The following is a 19,584-nucleotide window of genomic DNA, read 5'->3' on the forward strand; positions in this document are numbered from 1 at the left end:
CCCAGTGGAATATGTTTTATTTTCCCCAGCTGAGAATTTTGCCAGTTAGGCATTCCAGTTTCTAGATTTTTGTTCCCCATAGTATATGTATTTCACATTTCTATCAATGAATTATACACACACACACACACACACACACACACACACACACACACACACGGTCTTTAAAATTTTCATGGTAAATGCATATTATAAAAAAAGAATGAATTTTGAAATATTTTTTGCACCAAAAACTGGTGCTAACTTGTTATAACATTCTAATTTGAGGTGCTAAGAAGGACAAGATATCAGTTTGAAAAAAATTCTTATCATAGCAGCATGAATTCTTCTAAAAGTGAGTCAAGAACAAACATCAAATTTATGGTGAAACTTGCATGGGAGAATGGTGAAATCATTGATACTTTATAAAAAGTTAATGGAGACAATCCCCCCACAAAAAAATTAGCAAATAGTTACAAATGGGTAACTCGTTTTAAGAAGACAGGACACTATGTTGAAGATGAAGTCTGCAGTGGCAGACTATCCAGATCAATTTACAAGGAAAAAGTTAGTCTTATTCATGTCCTAATTAAAAAGAACCAATGATTGACAGCACAAGCAACAGCCAACACCATAAACATCACAATTGGTTCAGTTTGCACAATTCTTACTGAATAAAGTTGAGCAGACTTGTAACTCAGATGTCAAAACCTTTGCTCCCAAATCATCTGCAGACAAGAACAGCGCTTTCGATGAAAATTTTAAACAAGTGCAATCAAGATCCTAATGCATTTTTTCAAAGACTTATAACAGAAGATGAAATTGGCTCTACCAGTATGATCCTGAAGATAAAGCAAAATCAAAGCAATGGCTACCAAGAAATGAAAGTGATCCAGTCAAAGGAGTGTACTGGTCAACAGCAAACGTCATGGCAACAGTTTTTATTTTATTTTTTTTGGTTGGGGGTTTCTCAGGGCATTTTGCTTGTTGACTTTCTGGAAGACCAAATAAAGATAACATCTGCTTATTATAGGCAGAAAAACACTCAGAAAATCTTCACCAGAGAGTCCTTCTCCACTACAGCAATGCCCCTGTTCACTCCTTTCATCTAACAAAGGCAATTTCGCAAGGGTTTTGATGACAAACTATTAGACATCCACATTAACAGCTTGATTTGGGTCTGTCTGATTATGTTTGTTTTTCAATAAAAAAAATCCATAAAGGGTATGCATTTTTCTTCAGGAAATAGTGTAAAAAAGACTATATTGACATGACTAAATTCCCGGTACACTCAGTTCTTGAATAAAGTTAATGACTGATATCATCATTTACAGGAAAATGTTGAACTTTATGTATATAACTTATGTTGAAAAATGAAGTTTATATTTTTTATTTTTATATTTTAATTCCATTTTTCCAGAAACTTTATAATGTCCTCTTGTGTGTATATATATATCTGTGTGAATATATGTTTCTGTATAAATATACATTAAATATATTCAACTTTTTGAGCCAAAATTTTTTGCCAAAGTCATATGCATATGAATATGTTAAGTATATTAACATATATTTAACTATAGAAAAACATTTCTGAGACTATAGTTTACCATATTGTCAAAGTAAATTTCTCCTTTCACAATTTACTAAACTTTTTAATTTTATTAAAATGCCATAGGCCTGTATTAGCACTTTTAACAATCTAATTTAACAAATTTGCACTTAAAAGTGTAACTATTTTTACACTTCTAATTTATACTGGGCTTCAATAGTTATTAGACATTTTGATATTAAGCACAAAATTTGATATAATACAAAAATACAATAAACTGGTGTTTGAGTGTGTTTCATTATAAGCTATAACCAGACTCACTCAGAGAGGATTTAAAATTATGTATACATAACAAACTTAACAAATATCCAAAGTTTATATTAAAACTATAAAACACTTCTGAAAGATAAAAAAGTAGACAGGAAAAGTAAAAAATCTTACTCTCTTCTTGAATAATGATAAATATAAAAGATATTAAAATATTTTATAGCCTTTTTCATCACCTTTTTATGCATTTATTCATAAACAGAGCCATTTAATACAAATACAAATACAAAAGTATATTCAAGTATATTTAAACATTTTATGTATGATAAGGTACCAAATAAATCAATGGGAAGTGATAAATGATTTGAGAAAGATACTGAGAAAACTGGATAATAAAGCAGAAAAAATAAAAATTGATCAGGTTCTGATGCCATGTATAAGAAAATAGGATATTTATAAGTGAATTAGAGATTTACAAATGAAAGTAAAAATTTTATTATGGTTAGAAAAATTTGAGCAATTTCATTTTATAAAGACTAAAGGGAAATGTTCTTAAATAAGGCTCAAATACAGTAGTATTAATACAAATAATTAAAAGATATGACTACATAGAAACAAAAAAATCACATGTAGAAATATACCATGATAAAAGTACAAAATGAATGGAATATCAAGGTAAATTTGATGCCACACAAAGAATTAATACACTGACGATATTAAACATTTCTAACATGATTTGAAAAAAATCACTTATAATAAATGGATAAGATAAAAACAACTTACAGAAATTATCATTTATAATTAGGAAAAATACACATTAATATTACATAAAATGCTACATCTCACCATTGAGACATTTGACATTTAATAACAAACTCTCTTGAAGAATGAATAGAAAACAAGTATGCTTCTACTTTAATGATAACACAAAATGCTATACCTCTGGAGGTTAATTTGGCTACATCTAACAAAATTGCACCTCTGTTCACCTTTTAACCCGCTAAACTTACCTCTAGGAATTAATTCCCAAAAAATTCAAAATGCTTTATGCCCATTGCACTGCTATTTAAAATAGCGAAAGACTGGAAGTAATACAAATATTCATCAATAGCAGAATTTATAAGAAAGTACTGTACATGCACACCATGGTAACAGTTTTCAAAAACACAATCAATATGCTATGGTGGGTTGATATCTATAAAAATGCAAATAATATCATATATTTTAATCTAAGAAATTGACAGAATGCAAATATATCCAAGTATGTGTATATGAGTTCAAATAATTAAATTGATAAATAAACTCAACATTAATAAATATTAATTAATTGAGGAGGTGGTGAGAACAGTTTGGGTGAGATAGATTGGAAGCTAGACTTCCTGAATATGTCTTATATAATATTGATCTTGGGATCACACAGATATTGTCAATATTAAAATATATTAAGGCAAAATGCAAACAAGAAAAAGAAAAACCACATTAAAATATCATTGTGATTCTGTGCATTCAATTGATGATTTAACCACAGAGAGAATTACTTTCTGTATCTTTAAAGTACTTCTGTATCTTTAAAGTGCTTGAATATCCCTGGTGAGATATATCCTAAGGAAAATTAATAACTGCAAATAATCATAGCCTGTATACAAATTTATATTTAATAATATTACAATTTTGTGTTTATTAATGTATATATATTGTGCATAATATGTAGTAGACATATTCATATATATACACATTGCATATCAAGTATATAAGTAATTATACTTTTTGTAGAACAAAGATTTTGAACATAAAAATTCAAATTTGAATTACAATAAGCACAAACTAGGATTATAAATCATGCTGCTATAAAGAACACATGCACACGTGTGTTTATTGTGGCACTATTCACAATAGCAAAGACTTGGAATCAACCCAAATGTCCATCAGTGACAGACTGGATTAAGAAAATGTGGCACATATACACCATGGAATACTATGCAGCCATAAAAAGGGATGAGTTCGTGTCCTTTGTAGGGACATGGATGCAGCTGGAAACCATCATTCTCAGCAAACTATTGCAAGAACAGAAAACCAAATACCGCATGTTCTCACTCATAGGTGGGAATTGAACAATGAGATCACTTGGACACAGGAAGGGGAACATTACATACCAGGGCCTGTTGTGGGATGGTAGGAGAGGGGAAGGATAGCATTAGGAGATACACCTAATGTAAATGACGAGTTAATGGGTGCAGCACACCAACATGGCACATGTATACATATGTAACAAACCTGCACTTTGTGTACATGTACCCTAGAACATAAAGTATAATTAAAAAATAATAATAAATAAAAAATAAAATAAAATAAGCACAACTGTAATCCTAAATTAGATTTTGAAATATTAATATGTATTCATGCAATATTATTCTCTTTCAATTTTTTTTTTTTATTTTTGTTTCCTCTGTAAGGGCTCAGATGCAGCGACTAACCTTTTAGCAATGAACCCCCTTAGTGTTCAGATTACAATCTCTATTTACAATTTATTTATACAACAAACAAGGTTCTATAGAGAAATGGTAGGATATGTACAATATGAAATTGGAAATTTGTATTAAACTAGAAACCAAGAAACTACTAATCACTACTGGTTTTGTGCCATCAGAAGACAGATATCAATGTGAACTGGCTTCCATTAGCCATATGGATGCCACAAAATCATCTATGGAATATTGTTAACAGAAAATAGAATCTAATCTAGTTTCTAGATAATTCACTGTAGAGACATCAGTTGGAAAAAATCTTAAATGACACAACAGGGATAAAATCAGCAAAATTAGAATGTGAGAGATGTTCTCTGAGGTGAATAAATGAGAAGAAAAAACAAAGAAAGGGGTTTCTCATAAAGTAAAAGAAAAAATGCATGCAATATATGAAACACGTTTGACTTCTGATTTGAACAAATATACTTTAAAATGTATATCTAAAAAATTCAAGGATAAGTGACATTGATAGAATATTTGAATATTTTGAAAAGTTGTTAAAAGCTTAGGTGCTATGCTATTATGGTAGCTTTAAAATATATTTCAATATATCAATATGTACTAAATTATTTATGGATGAAATGACATCGTTTCTAAGGTTTGCTTTAACTCTTATTTGTGGGAGGGTGATGGGTGGAGAAAGAAGGAGATAAAGATAAAATAATATGATGACGTATTAATGGCTGTTAGAGAGTAGTCCTTGGTGTTACTATACTATTCTTTCTACTCATGTGTGCATGTTTCCACAATGACAAGTTAAAAATAAATAAGCAAACTTCCTATTGAACACTATAAACCAAACACACAAACAAAACAACACAACAACCAATTGAATAAGAATCCTTACAAGTTGAGTCTAAGTGTTTCAGGAGTTCCTTGAGTAATTTAAGTGTTCAGGCAAAGGTAAGGACCACTGCTAAGGAACTACAAGGTGGGCAAAGTTAATATAACCACAAGCAACTCTAAAATATCTGTTGATGGAAGCAGTTTCGACACACTTTAGCTTTTTTGTGATTATAGATAGTAAATGAGATTTTTCCTGTTGTGTGAGTTTTAGGAACTCAAAGCTGTTAATAAAGTAATATCGTCTAAGGAAAACTATTTTTTTTTTTTTGCATCAATGAAATAACTTAGCCAAAATCAATTTTGTTACACTTAACTCATCATTTTTAGGACTTTTTGAAAGAACTGAAAATTCTATGTAGTAAGGAAAAATTAAAAGTAAGAGCCTTAGAAAGAGTTAATGGGGTATGTGGTGCTTTTCCTTAAAAGTGGGTAGAAAAGAGGTGTGCTTCTTTTCAAAACAACTAAAGGAATCTTTATGGAAAATTAGGAGATACTGGCTGGTGTTATTTGAAGTTTATGGGACATGCGGATTGATTTTCAGATTGTGCATGGACAAGTGTAAATACAAATGACTATGGCTATAATGGCTTCAGGTGGCCAAAATTTAAAGAAAAAAAAAAAAAAGGAAAAGAAAGTCACTACTACTAGGAGCTGGTACTGTCCAAGTGGACCAAAGACGTTTCTGTTTACCAGGAACCAGATGTGAACTTGCTGGGAGATATTAAGAGGAATTCTGTTTAGAAGTCTCACTTAGAAGGCAAGGAGATCTCAGTGAAACGGTAAACTGCTGAATTTCCAGGACTAAGGAAGTATTAAAGAGCAATTGGCTAAAGAAAGTATGAAAGCCATATAATTGCAGGTCTCAGGAGCTTTGTCAAGAGCTGTAATAACTAGAAAAAAAAAAAAAAAAAATCCCACAGACGAAAACTCAGCAACTGAACATCTTCTACCCAGAGACACCAACACCCAGAGTTGGAGACTTCTGCTTCTTTCCTAATTCATCCAAGAGAGACTAAGATCTATGGCTGCCACAGTGTTCTGGAGTGAAGGCATAGCAACCAGTTTATAAAGTCCCCCTATCCACCTTCGGCCTTCCAGCTTAGATTAGGTTTGAGCTGCAGAAGTGTCGGAGGCGTCCAATATGAGCGCCACTCCATCTTGGGCGAGGGCTAGGAAAATGAGACCGAGACTTACTGGGCTGCATACCCAGAAAGTCAGGCGTTCCTAGCTTCTAAATGTTTAAGGTTAAGGGAACAAATTAATAATGTTTACTAAACAGACCCAGACTTTGGAGTGTCCTAATATCCCAATATCTTAAGAACAAAAGAATTCTTAATTTTGGTTTAAAAATAATATTGAATCTTGCAAAATATAGCAATTGAGAAAATTAATCATTTATCACAAACCCTTGTAGCAGAGCACATCTGTCCACGATCTTTTTTTATTCTATATATGCATGCATTATATCTAGGGTGGATGTTCCTCCTCTTACTTTTGGGAAAGCCCCACTCTGTCTGTGGAGTAGCTGTACTTTCACCACTTTACTTTCTTAATAACCTTGCTTTTACTTTGCATTGTGGACTAGCCCTGAATTATTTCTTGCATGAGATCCAAGAACCCTCTCTTGGAGTCTGAATTGGGACCTCTTTCCTATAACAGAAGGAGATAAACTTTAAGATTTTTAAGTGTTTGGAGCATTGAACAATGGACCTAAACAAGATACGTCTTTTTGCTTATTAACCTGAGACTATTTGTGACTCAATAATACCTGAAGAGCAATTGGTCCTGTACAAGATTTCATTCAAGTTTGGAGAAAATGAAGACAAGAAAGAAAATATGTTGTGTTTGCTATCTATTTATAACAGCTCATTTAAAATTTTTTATAGGAAGTTATAAATATGTAAGAGAAAAAGATACCACATTTATCTAAGATCTATTTATGTAATGTATAAAAGAACTAAAACAATTAAAAAATAGTTTTAATATTATCTTCATTTGCCAAAATATAAAATTGTATATCCACTAAAATGTCTAAAAATTTTCATTATGAAAACATTATATCCACTTCTGTGAGGCTCTCTGTGTGGATATGAGCGAGAGAGAAATAGACTGCATGAGGCTGCATGATTCATTGAAGAAGAGAAAAATGTGGAAGAATATAAAGCACACCTGGACCTGAATCTCATGGAGTTACATAGAATGAGTTTTCGGCCTCTCATCATGAAAATTCACAAAGGGTGATGGTGGGTCCGATCTCATATATATGAATCTCTAAATGACTGTTCCACAAAGACACAGCAAAGGATCAACCAAAGAACAGCAGAGGAGCCATGCTGGCATTCAATGAATGCACTAACTGCTTTTTTACAGTGTTCTTCAATGTGTTACTTCTGTCATGCTGAGACCTGCATAAAAATGAAATGTCATACTTCACTACCCTTCCAGCCAGTGGTACAGTTTATTTTCTTGTCTTCTGATAGAGTTCACAAATTTAATAACTGCCTTTTATCCTGGTCTCTATATTCCCTTTCAGCTTCCTATTCAGTCTTCTCTCTCTCTGCAGGCTTGCAGGAAATGCCTCATTTTAGGTTTTCTATAAAGGACATAATAGACAAGAGAAGCAAAAGCGAAGAGGTTATTATCTATCATTTAGAAATGGACAAGGGGCAATCAGACCATTTTAATGGAGGCAGAGTGGAAAAAAAAAGAAAAAAAAAAAAAACCTCTTTGCTATTGTGATATGTACCGTGTTCTTTCGGTTGAAACAATTTGTGCCAGAATAAATTGAGTAGTTAATGTTGAAAAGTGTATTATGGTTCTTTTAATCAGTGTCCACTTTGAAAAAAAAATTTATACTTAATAAAAAAATAATAATGGAGTTATTTTCAGGGAAATGGCGATAAAATGAGACTGACTTTTTAAGCTAATTAACAAATACAGTGATGAATTTGAGTTTTTCTGCTTTGATGCATGTGTCTATAATTAATAATGACTTTGCAGGTCTCCACATGTTTCCTAAATGACAATGACAATATCATTAATGAGATACATTATTGTACAGGATTTTTGGAAGTTGGAAAATAATAGAGAAAGGTTCAGGCAATATTTCTAAAGAAATATCATCTGCTGGTGGAACCAATAATCCTTCATTTACATTCTCATTAAGGATTGAATAGACAACGCATCACATTCTTCTGAGTTGCTTTTAAACATGCAGGCAAGCACATTACTAGCAACTTGCAAGAGTGAGTTTGTAACTAGACATCTTTGTTCCTGTCCCATGCTCTATAACTCTCACCTCTTTGATTAAAAACACAGCATGTGAGAATGAATCATTGTTAATCTCAGAGAAAATAGTTTCTAACATTGAATTATTTAAATGCTAATTGCAGTGCTTTGCCTACAAATAATCAACCTCAACCGAAACTTTTAACTAGATGATGTTTAATTTTCTTTCAAAATACCAAGTGGCTCTCAATGCTTCGATAGTTCTTGCATCCCAATAAGTAAATATCAAAGGATGTACTTTAGAAGAAGCATGAGATTGAACATGCTTAAATTAATTTTCTATCACATTCTATTCTTACTCTATAGCATTAGCTTGCAGGATCACAGTTATCCTATGTACTTCTAAAAATTCTAGTACTAGATACATTTGGCATGATACTGCTCTAATTATAATCAGAATTTCATCTGAATTCATTTCATGCCATTTTTTTCTTACAACACTAAAGACATAGGAGCTTTGTGAGAAAACTGTGAGCTGATATGTAGTTAAATTATTCTCTCAGTGAAAATTTTCAGAGTTTATAAAAAGAGGTCTTTTTAGGTTAGAACATTCAGGAGTTATTCTTAAATTTTGGAGTGCATAAGAATGATCTGAGGTGTCTATTAAACATATACTTTCCTGGGCTGTGGCTCTAGAGATTTATAGTAAACACTTTGGGCAGGAGACCTAAGTTTTTGCATATATTGTCATGCCTTGTGTGATTCTTTTAAACTCTATGAAAGCACATTTTGAGAATTTGTTTTTCTCATTATATTATCAACCCTGAGATATCCTTATTATTTTTAATGCCATAATCACATTTCCAATTCTTCTGAATTTGACAAAACACTTTATTGAATTTTATCCTTCTTTCCTCCAGTCTTTCTTAACACTCTTCTTTCTCTCCGTAAAATAAACTTTCTTTGATTTATTGTCTGTTTTCTTTTATATTACTACAACATCTACCTAACTGGCTTTCCTATGCCTTTTTAGTTTATTTTAATACATTACAAATATTGCCATTAAAATAATTCTCAAATTTAGTTATCTGTTGAAATACATTACTGTCAAAGTGATTATACATATACTAAGACAGTAGCTGCAGTAGCTTTCAAAATGTTGTGACTATGACACAAGCAATGCTTTTTACACTGCAATGGTTTGTGCATACGTATGTAACTGAAACACACACACACGTGCAAAAGATGTTTTACAAACCAGGACTTATCCTATTGCGTGGAACTCAATTCTTTTCTATAATGTTTTGGTGTATTCTAGTCTACGATTTTTTAAATTATTGATAAAAAGTCACTAAATTGACCCACAAATGGATTCTGACTTGCATTTTGATTATTGGCCCTAGACTTCAGTTATTCACTGTAAGATTCACGCTATTTTGATTATTTTAAATTGCTGCTTATTGTCCAGAAAGTCATCACAGAGAAATGTAAATTTACTTGATGATGAAATAGAAGACATGGAATTGCTCCCATCTTGCTGAAAACTGGACCATTACAAATATGCAATATCAGTTTATACTTCCTAAGATATTATTCTGTAAATACATTACTCATAATAATCACATTTTTAAAAATATGCAGGGTCTTGCTCTATCTCCCAAGCTGGAGTTCAGTGACATGATCATGGCTCATTCCAGCCTCAACCTCCTGGACTCAAGTGATCTTCCTTTCTCAGCCTTCCAAGTAGCTAGGACTGCAGGAGCGCACCACTCTGCCTGGCTAATTTTTATTTTTTATTTTTACAGAGATGGGGTCTAACTATGTTGTACAGGCTGATCTTGAACACTTGGCCTCAGGAGATCTTCCTGCCTTAGCCTACCAAAGTGTTGGGATTACAAGTGTGAATTACAACATCTGGCCCAGATTTAAATCCTCAAATATGGTACTAGCATAAAAACAGACACCTGGATTAATGGAACAGAGTAGGGAACCCTGAAATAAATCCACTCGTCTACAGTGAACTCATTTTTGACAAAGTTGCCAAGAACATACACCAGGGGAAAAACAGTCTTTTCAATAAATGGTGCTGAAAAAACTGGATATTCACCTGCAAAAGAATGAAACTAGATTCCTATCTCTCACCATATACAAAAACCAAATCAAAAATGGATTAGAGACTTAAATCAAAGACCTCAAACTATGAAACTACTACAAGAAAACACTAAGGAAAACCTTCAGAACACTGGTCTCTGCAAAAATTTCTTGAGCAACGTCCCACAAGCACAGGCAACCAAAGCAAAACTGGATAAATGAGATCACATCAAGTTAACAAGCTTCTGCACAGCAAAGGAAAAAAACAGCAAAGTGAAGAGACAACCCACAGATTCAGAGAAAATATTTGCAAACTACCCCTCTGTAAAAGGAGTAAGAACCAGAATATGTAAGAAACTCAAACAACTCTATGGGAGAAATTCTAATAATCTGATCAAAAGATGGGCAAAATGTTTGAATACACATTTCCCAAAAGAAGAAAAAAAAGGCAAACCATCATGTTAAAAAGTGCTCAACATCATTGATCATCAGATAAATGCAAATCAAAACTACAATGAGATATCATCTCCCTCCTGTTAAAATAGCTTTTGTCCAAAAGACAGGCAATAACAAATCCCGGAGAGATTTGTGGTGAAAAGGAAACCCTTGTACACTTGTGGTGGGAATGTAAATTAGTATAATTACTGTGGAGAACAGTTTGGAGGCTCCTCAAAATGCTGAAAATAGAATTACCATATGATCCAGCAATCCTGCTGCTGGGTATATACCAAAAAGAATAGGTATCAGTATATTGCAGCAATAACTGCAATTTTGTTTGTTGCCACACTGTTCTCAACAGCTAGGATTTTGAAGCAACATGAGTTTCCATCAATAGATTAACGGATAAAGTAAATATGGTACATGTACACAATGGAATACTATTCAGGCATAAAAAATAGTGAGATTTAGTCATTTTCAAGAACATCAGTGAAACTGGAGATCATTGTTTTTACTGAAATAAGCCAGGCATAGAAAGACAAACATCGCCTGTTCTTACTTATTTGTGGGATCTAAAGTTAAAACAACTGAAATTTTGGAGATAAATACTAGAAGTAAGCATACCAGGGGCTGAGATGGGCAGTGAATGGCTGAGGAGGAAGTGAACATGGTTAATAGATACAAAAGAAAGAATGAATAAGACCTAGTATTTGCTAGGATATCAGGGTAATTATACTCAATAACTTAACTGTACATTTAAAATAACTGAAAGAGTGTGACTGGAATTTTTGTAACACAAGGGATAAATATTTGAGAGAATGGATGCCCCATTCTTCTTGATGTGATTGTTTGACATTGCATGCCTGCATCAAAATATCTCATATACCTCATTAATATATGTACCCAGAAAAATTAAAAATGTAAATTAAAAAATTCACAATAAATCTTCAAATAGATTATGATTTTCTTTCTCATCAATAACCCTCAATCCTTTAGTTGTTACTATTCTCAGCACCTTACTTTGCCAAAATGAGCACTATTTTTACTGATAAATGCTTAGCCCCAAGAAATCAGTATTATAGATGAACTATAATATATATTTTATATAATATTAGAGTTTGGGGCACCTGAGCAGCTTATTCCTCTGACTCAGGAAATTTCTCAACAATGTCTCTAATAGACATTGATTGGGGTTAGAAAACTTCCAGGAAAAAGGGATACATTGATCATAGCAGGAAAAGAAATGGAAGTTACCTAAAAGAAATTGAAAAGGTAAAATAGAACAACACTTATCTGAAAATAATTAATAATTAAATGTTAAAAGTAGGTTTTAAATAGAAACTACAAATTTAGAAAAATAAATAACAGATAAATGAAAACAATGATGTGGTTTTGGTGTCAATATTCTCCTTTTAATCTTCCCTTGTTGGCTCCCTGGCCTCATCATAAGGTAGAGTTCATATTATTTACCCTTTTGTTAACTTGCAACTTTTATGTTTAAATATGATCCCTTGAAGGACATTGCAGTAATAAATACACTGATCTACTCTTAGTAAAAACACTATCTCTTATGTAAAAATCAGTTTACTCTATCTGCTGAAATACACTAAACTGGCAATAGACTTTACATTTGTAATTCTTGGAATCTGATAGGCATGGTTTACCTTTTGTTTCTTGCTTTTAATTTGTCTTTAAATGCTTTTTAATTTGTGTCAGAAACTGGTGAAATTAGTTTCTTAATGTTGACTCTTTGGGTCTCTTGGGTTTTATTTTGTTTATCTGTTTGTTTATTTTGAGACGATGTCTTACTCTGTCCCCTGGCTAATATTTGTTTTTCAGTAGAGATGGCGTTTCACCATGTTGGCAGGCTGGTCTTAAACTCCTGACCTGAGGTGATCTGTCCACCTCAGCCTTGCAAAGGTCTAGGATTACAGGCATGAGCCACTGTGCCTGGCCATCTCTTGGGCTTTAATGCCTTTCTGTCTTCTACCTGAACTTCCTAGGTTGATCCTTTTTAAACCAGTATTTTCAGGATCTGGATTAACTGTAAATGTTAAGTGTCAACATCACTGTGAATTCGACTGAAGAACTTTTCATATGATGAAGATACTCAGTTCCTTTTCTGTGTAATTTTATCTTTCAGCATTTGAAAATGAATTATAGGACATGATAAGTGCTGGCATTTCCACTGGTTGAAGATATAATTCTTTCCATGTTAATTAGTTTAGGTAATATGTTGTTGACATTTACTTCAGTGAACAAAACAAACAATAAAGAGGCAACGTTAGAAGTATGGAATAAGCCTATATAAAATAATTTGAATATGTCTTAACACAACATTTGCAAATAAATTATTTGTTTACCTTATTATTGCCCTCATAAGGCAAGTATAATGTGTCTGCAATTAAATTAAAATCTATAATTCTTATTAATAAAATAGAGTTGCTAAGAAAAAATGGCTTCTAGAAAATTGTCTAATAAATTATTATCTTTATATTTTGATAATATTATAATTTAACATATTACTCGGCAGCTAGACTGCATTTTTAAAAAGTGATGCCTCAGTGAGTAGTTTGTGAATCAGATATATGGATTCCCTTTGCATTTATATACTGACCTGATATAAAATACATTTTTCCATTAGGCAAAACATTAACAGGGATTTTGATTAACCTACCAATGTGTATTAAGGCGATATAACTAGAATTTGTTTTACATTTTAATACAGGTATTAACAACTGAGTCTTACCACTAAGTAAATTTCTAATAGATCACTACAATTCTTTGCAATATCAAGCCTTCAAATCATCTCTTACAACACACAAAGAAAACACATTTGCATTTCATGCATTAAAAGTTTTAGAATCATTCATTATTAAAGTTTCAGAAGGCTGAGTAATATTATGAATTTTTCAGATTAATACATATGCATATACGATTGATGAATTATGCTTTCATAACAACCCTTTCAAGTTTAACTTTTTCTTCTAATGGGATGGGTGGACTTCAAGCTCAACAACATTGTGAGCGTAAATAAATATGAATTCATTCTTAATACCACGCATCCAGCACAGTCATTTACATGACGTCTTCTCATTCAGTTAAAAATGTCTCCAGTGAAGAGTAAACAAACAGGATAGCAAACCACTATGAAATAATTCTAAATTGAATTTTTAGTTACTCAGCTGTTACACTCATGGATTTTGATGATTTCAGTTGGAAACTGTATTTATGTGCATATGATTTTTGTTAAGCAAAAATAAATTCAACTTGTAGGCTTTTTCAAAGTAACCATTTTACTTTTTATAAAAAGAAGTCAAAAAGTTTAGTTTCTGTCTGATAATTTAATTGATGTTGGTTTATCATATATTTATCATCTCATTTTTTTTCCCGCAAAATGGATTGTACTCATCAGTGGTATCTGAGAGAAGAGCAGTAGAAGCAGTCTGCCGGATGCAGTATTTTATCAATGTCATTGTTTAAAATCAACAAGTCAACTGTCTTTTAGTTGGTTTTATCATTGTTTTAAAGATTTTTACCATAAAACACACCCTTTTTACACATATCCTTGGTACTTCTTCACCTCACCTGTATTGCATGATTGTTAAGATTAAATAAAACTTGTGTGGACCTGGCTATGGACCTGGCTATTTTGATATTGTATGCATTTTCCTCGTCTTAAAAAATAAGTAAGCGGCCAGGTGCAATGGCTCAGGCTTGTAATCCTAGCACTTTGGGGAGGCAGAAGCAGGCAATCACTAGAACTCATGAGTTCGAGACCAGTCTGGACAACATGGTGAAATCCTGTCTCTACAAAAATTAGCCGAATGTGGTGGTGCATACCTGTAGTCCCAGCTACTTGGGAAGCTGAGATGAGAGGATGGCTTGAGCCTAGGAGGTAGATAGAGGCTGCAGTGAACTGAGATCGGGCCACTGCACTCCAGCCTGGGCAATAATGCCAAACATTTTCTCCAAATAATAATAATGATAATAATAAATAATTCTATAAGTAAGTGCAATTTAAATATTTGGAATAGCATTTCTTCTTTTATACATATACGTGTGTGTGTATGTGTGTATATATACACACACATATATGTATATATATACACACATATATATATACACACACACACATATATATAAAGTAAAATCCCAAGACTGTCTCCATTTATTTTATTTAAGCTATAAAAGTGAAGTGATTATTCAAAACACTTTCACAAGATAACTGAAAATCAAATATATTTGCCAAATTTTTGACATAAAAATACTCTGTTCTAAACTTCCTAGATAATTAGCTCTGAACTAATACATGGGTTGATTATGGTTAGATGATAACTATAGAAGACTACTTCATATTTCAAAATTTTTGAAATATTTCACGTGTATAATCACAAAATTTTTAAATATATAAATTGTAGTAAAATAGTTACATAAAATAGAATTTATTAGTTTATTTTAGATACTTCCTATCTCTACTGAATTATGTAGCATTAGATTATACTTTACATATGGACAGATCATGTGACTAAGTAGTAGATATATAATGCCTAGGTTTTACAAAGGCACCTCTATATCTGCTGATGACTAATCATATTGAGCACGATTTCATATGATTATTGGCAATTTAGTTATTTTCCCCTGCTAAGTGTCAAAAATTAGGTTGTAGCCCAGGGTGGTGGTATATGCTTATACTCCTAGCTACGTAGGAGGCTGAAGTGGGAGGATCCCTTGAGCCCAGGAATTCAAATCTAGCCTTGGCAGCATAGTGAGATCTTGTCTCTTAAAAAAAAAAAAAAGTTGTTGAAATTCTTATTAATTTATAAAAGTTCTTTATATATGTCCTAGATGTGAGTCCTTTGTCTTAGTTACATATTGAAAATATCTTCTCCCATCTGTTGCCTTGCATCCTTGCTTTCTTAGTGGTGACTTTTGAGGAACATAAATTTTAGCAAAGTACAACGTATCAGTCAATTTCTTGATAATTATGTTTCAAATGTTTTCTTCCAGTGTATCAACAAAAACCTGACTTAGTTCAAAACTACAAAAGTATTCCATTCATCATCAAGAAGCTTGTTTTATAATTCAAATTAATTTTATAATCCATGTGCATTTATTTCTTGTGTATGGTATTAGATAGAGTCAAAGTTACCTTGGTAACTTGGTATCTATTTGATCTAGAAACATTACCTTTCTCCACAGTTACTTGAGTAAAATCTCAATCAGAATTTAGTGACCATATATGCATCAGACTATTTTTGGCCTCCCCATTTTGCTGAATCAGTTTTTTGGTTTTTTTTTTTGCATCTCCTTGCACCAATATCTCTTGATATTTGCTGTTGTATGACCTCTATAGAAGAACCTCCACTGTTCTTCCTCAAATGTGTCTTTGATCTTTTCTTCCTTTTTTGCCTTTCATTTTGGAATCAACTTATTGAATTCAATTAAAAATCTTCTGAGATTTTTATTGGAATTGAATTATATCTATAGATCATTCGGGAGGAAATATTCATCTTAACAATATAGAGACTTCTAATTGATGAACATAGTGTAATTTCCCCATGAATTTGTTACTTTAACTAACATGATTTTTTTTAAAAAATCATTTTACTGTAGAATGTACAACCTGCATTTTGATTAATTGGTATCTAACTTCAAGTAGAATTTTAGGGGACTCCAAGATGACCAAATAGGAAGAGCTTCAGTCTACAGCTCCCAGTCTGATTGATGCAGAAGACAGGTGATTTCTGCATTTCCAGCAAAGGTACCTGGTTCATCTTATTGGGACTGGTTGGACAGTGGTTGCAGCCCATGAAGGGTGAGCTGAAGCAGGGCAGGACATCACTTCACCTGGGAAGCACTAGGGATAAGGGGATTTCCCTTTCCCAGCCAAGGGAAGTAGTGACAGACTGTACCTGGAAAAATGGGACACTCTCACCCAAATACTGTGCTTTTCCCAAGGTCTCAGCTACCAGAAGACCAGGAGATTCTCTCCCATGCCTGGCTTAGCAGGTCCATTGCCCATGGAGCCTTGCTCACTGCTAATGCAGCAGTCTGAGATTGAGTTGCAAGACTGCAGCCTGGCAGAGAGGGGGTGTCTGCCATTGCTGAGGCTTGAGTAGGTAAATAAAGCAGCCAGGAAGCTTGAACTGGGTGGAGCCCAGCGCAGCTCAGCAAGGCCTACTGCCTCTATAGACTTCATCTCTGTTGGCAGGGCATAGTAGAACAAAATGCAGCAGAAAGTTCTGCAGACTTAAACGTCCCTGTCTGACAGCTCTGAAGAGAACAGTGGTTCTCCCAGCATGGCGTTTGAGCTCTGAGAATGGACAGACTGCCTCCTCAAGTGAGTCCCTGACCCCCATGTAGCCTAACTGGCCCCTACCCTTCCCAGTAGGGGCCGACAGACACCTCATACAGGCAGGTGCCCCTCTGGGATAAAGCTTCCAGAGAAAGGATCAGTCAGCAATATTTGCTGTTCTGTAGCCTCTGCTGGTGATACCTAGGCAAAGAAGATCTGGAGTAGACCTAGAGCAAATATGAACAGACCTGCAGCTGAGGGACATGACTGTTAGAAGAAAAACTAACACACCGAAAGGCATAGCATCAACATCAACAAAAAGGACATCCACACCAAAACCCATTTGTAGGTCACCAACATCAAAGACCAAAGGTAGATAAAACCACTAAGATGGGGAGAAACCAGAGCAGAAAAGCTGAAAATGCTAAAAACCAGAGCACCTCTTCTCCTCCAAAAGATCACAGATCCTCACCAGTAATGGAACAAAGCTGGACAGAGAATGACTTTGACGAATAGACAGAAGTAGGCTTCAGAAGGTTGGTAATAACAAACTTCTCCAAACTAAAAGAGCATGTTTTAACCCATTGCAAGGAAGCTTAAAGCCTTGAAAAAAGGTTAAACGAATGCCTAACTATAATAAACAGTGTAGAGAAGACCGTAAATGACCTGATGGAGCTAAAACCACAGCACAAGAACTTTGTGACACATGCACAAGCTTCAATAGCCAATTCTATCAAGTGGAAGAAAAGATATCAGTGATCAAAGATCAAATTAATAAAATAAAGTGGTAAGACAAGATTAGAGAAAAAAAAGTAAAAAGAAATGAACAAAGCCTCCAAGAAATATGGGACCATATGAAAAGACCAAATGTACGTTTGATTGGTGTACCTGAAAGTGATGGAGAGAATGGAACCAAGATGGAAAACACTCTTCAGGATATTATCCAGGAAAACATCCCCAATCTAGCAAGGCAGGCCAACATTCAAATTCAGGAAATACAGAAACACCACAAAGATATTCCTCGAGAAGAACAACCCTAAGACATATAATTGTCAGATTCACCAAGGTTGAAATGAAGGAAAAAATGTTAAGGGCAGCCAGACAGAAAGGTCGGGTTATGCACAAAGGGGAGCCCATCAGACTAACAGAAGATCTCGCAGCAGAAACCCTACAAGCCAGAAGAGAGTGGGGGCCAATATTCACCATTCTTAAGGAAAAGAATTTTCAACCCAGAATTTCATATCCAGCCAAATTAAGCTTCATGAGTGAAGGAGAAATAAAATCCTTTACAGACAAGCAAATGCTGAGAGATTTTGTCACCACCAGGTCTGCCTTAGAAGACCTCCTGAAGGAAGCACTAAACATGGAAAGGAACAACTGGTACCAGCCACTGCAGAAACATGCCAAATTGTAAAGACCATTGACGCTATGAAGAAACTGCATAAATTAATGGGCAAAATAACTAGCTAACATCATAATGACGGGATCGAATTCACACATAACAATATTAACCTTAAATGTAAATGTGCTAAATGCCTCAATTAAAAGACACAGACTGGCAAATTCGGTAAAGAGTCAAATGATAAAGGGGATATCAGCACAAATCCAAAAGAAATACAAACTACCTACAGAGAATACTATAAACACCTCTATGCAAATAAACTAGAAAATTTAGAAGAAATGGATAAATTCCTGGACACATATACCCTCCCAAGACTAAACTAGGAAGAAGTTGAATCCCTGAATAGACCAATAAGAGGTTCTGAAATTAAGGCAATAATTAATAGCCTACCAACCAAAAAAAGTCCAGGACCAGACAGATTCACAACCAAATTCTACCAGAGGTACAAAGAAGAGCTAGTACCATTCCTTCTGAAATTATTCCAATCAATAGAAAAAGAGGGAATTGTCCCTAACTCATTTAATGAGGCCAGCATCATCTGGATACCAAAGCCTAATAGAAACACAACAAAGAAAGGAGACTTTTAGACCAATATTCCTGATGAACATCAATGCGAAAATCCTCAATAAAATACTGGCAAACCAAATCCAGCAGCACATCAAAAAGCTTATCTACCACGATCAAGTTGCCTTCATCCCTGGGATGCAAGGCTAGTTCAACATAAGCAAATCAATAAATGTAATCCATCACATAAACAGAACTGATGACAAAAACCACATGATTACCTCAATAGGTGCAGAAAAGGCCTTTGACCAAATTCAACAGCCCTTCATACTAAAAACTCTCAATAAACTAGGTATTGATGGAACGTATCTCAAAATAGTAAGAGCTATTTATGATAAACCCACAGCCAATATCACACTGAATGGCCAAAAACTGGAAGCATTCCCTTTGAAAACCT

The sequence above is a fragment of the Macaca fascicularis genome, chromosome 7 (genome assembly GCF_037993035.2).
Source record: "Macaca fascicularis isolate 582-1 chromosome 7, T2T-MFA8v1.1".
Taxonomy (NCBI): domain Eukaryota; kingdom Metazoa; phylum Chordata; class Mammalia; order Primates; family Cercopithecidae; genus Macaca; species Macaca fascicularis.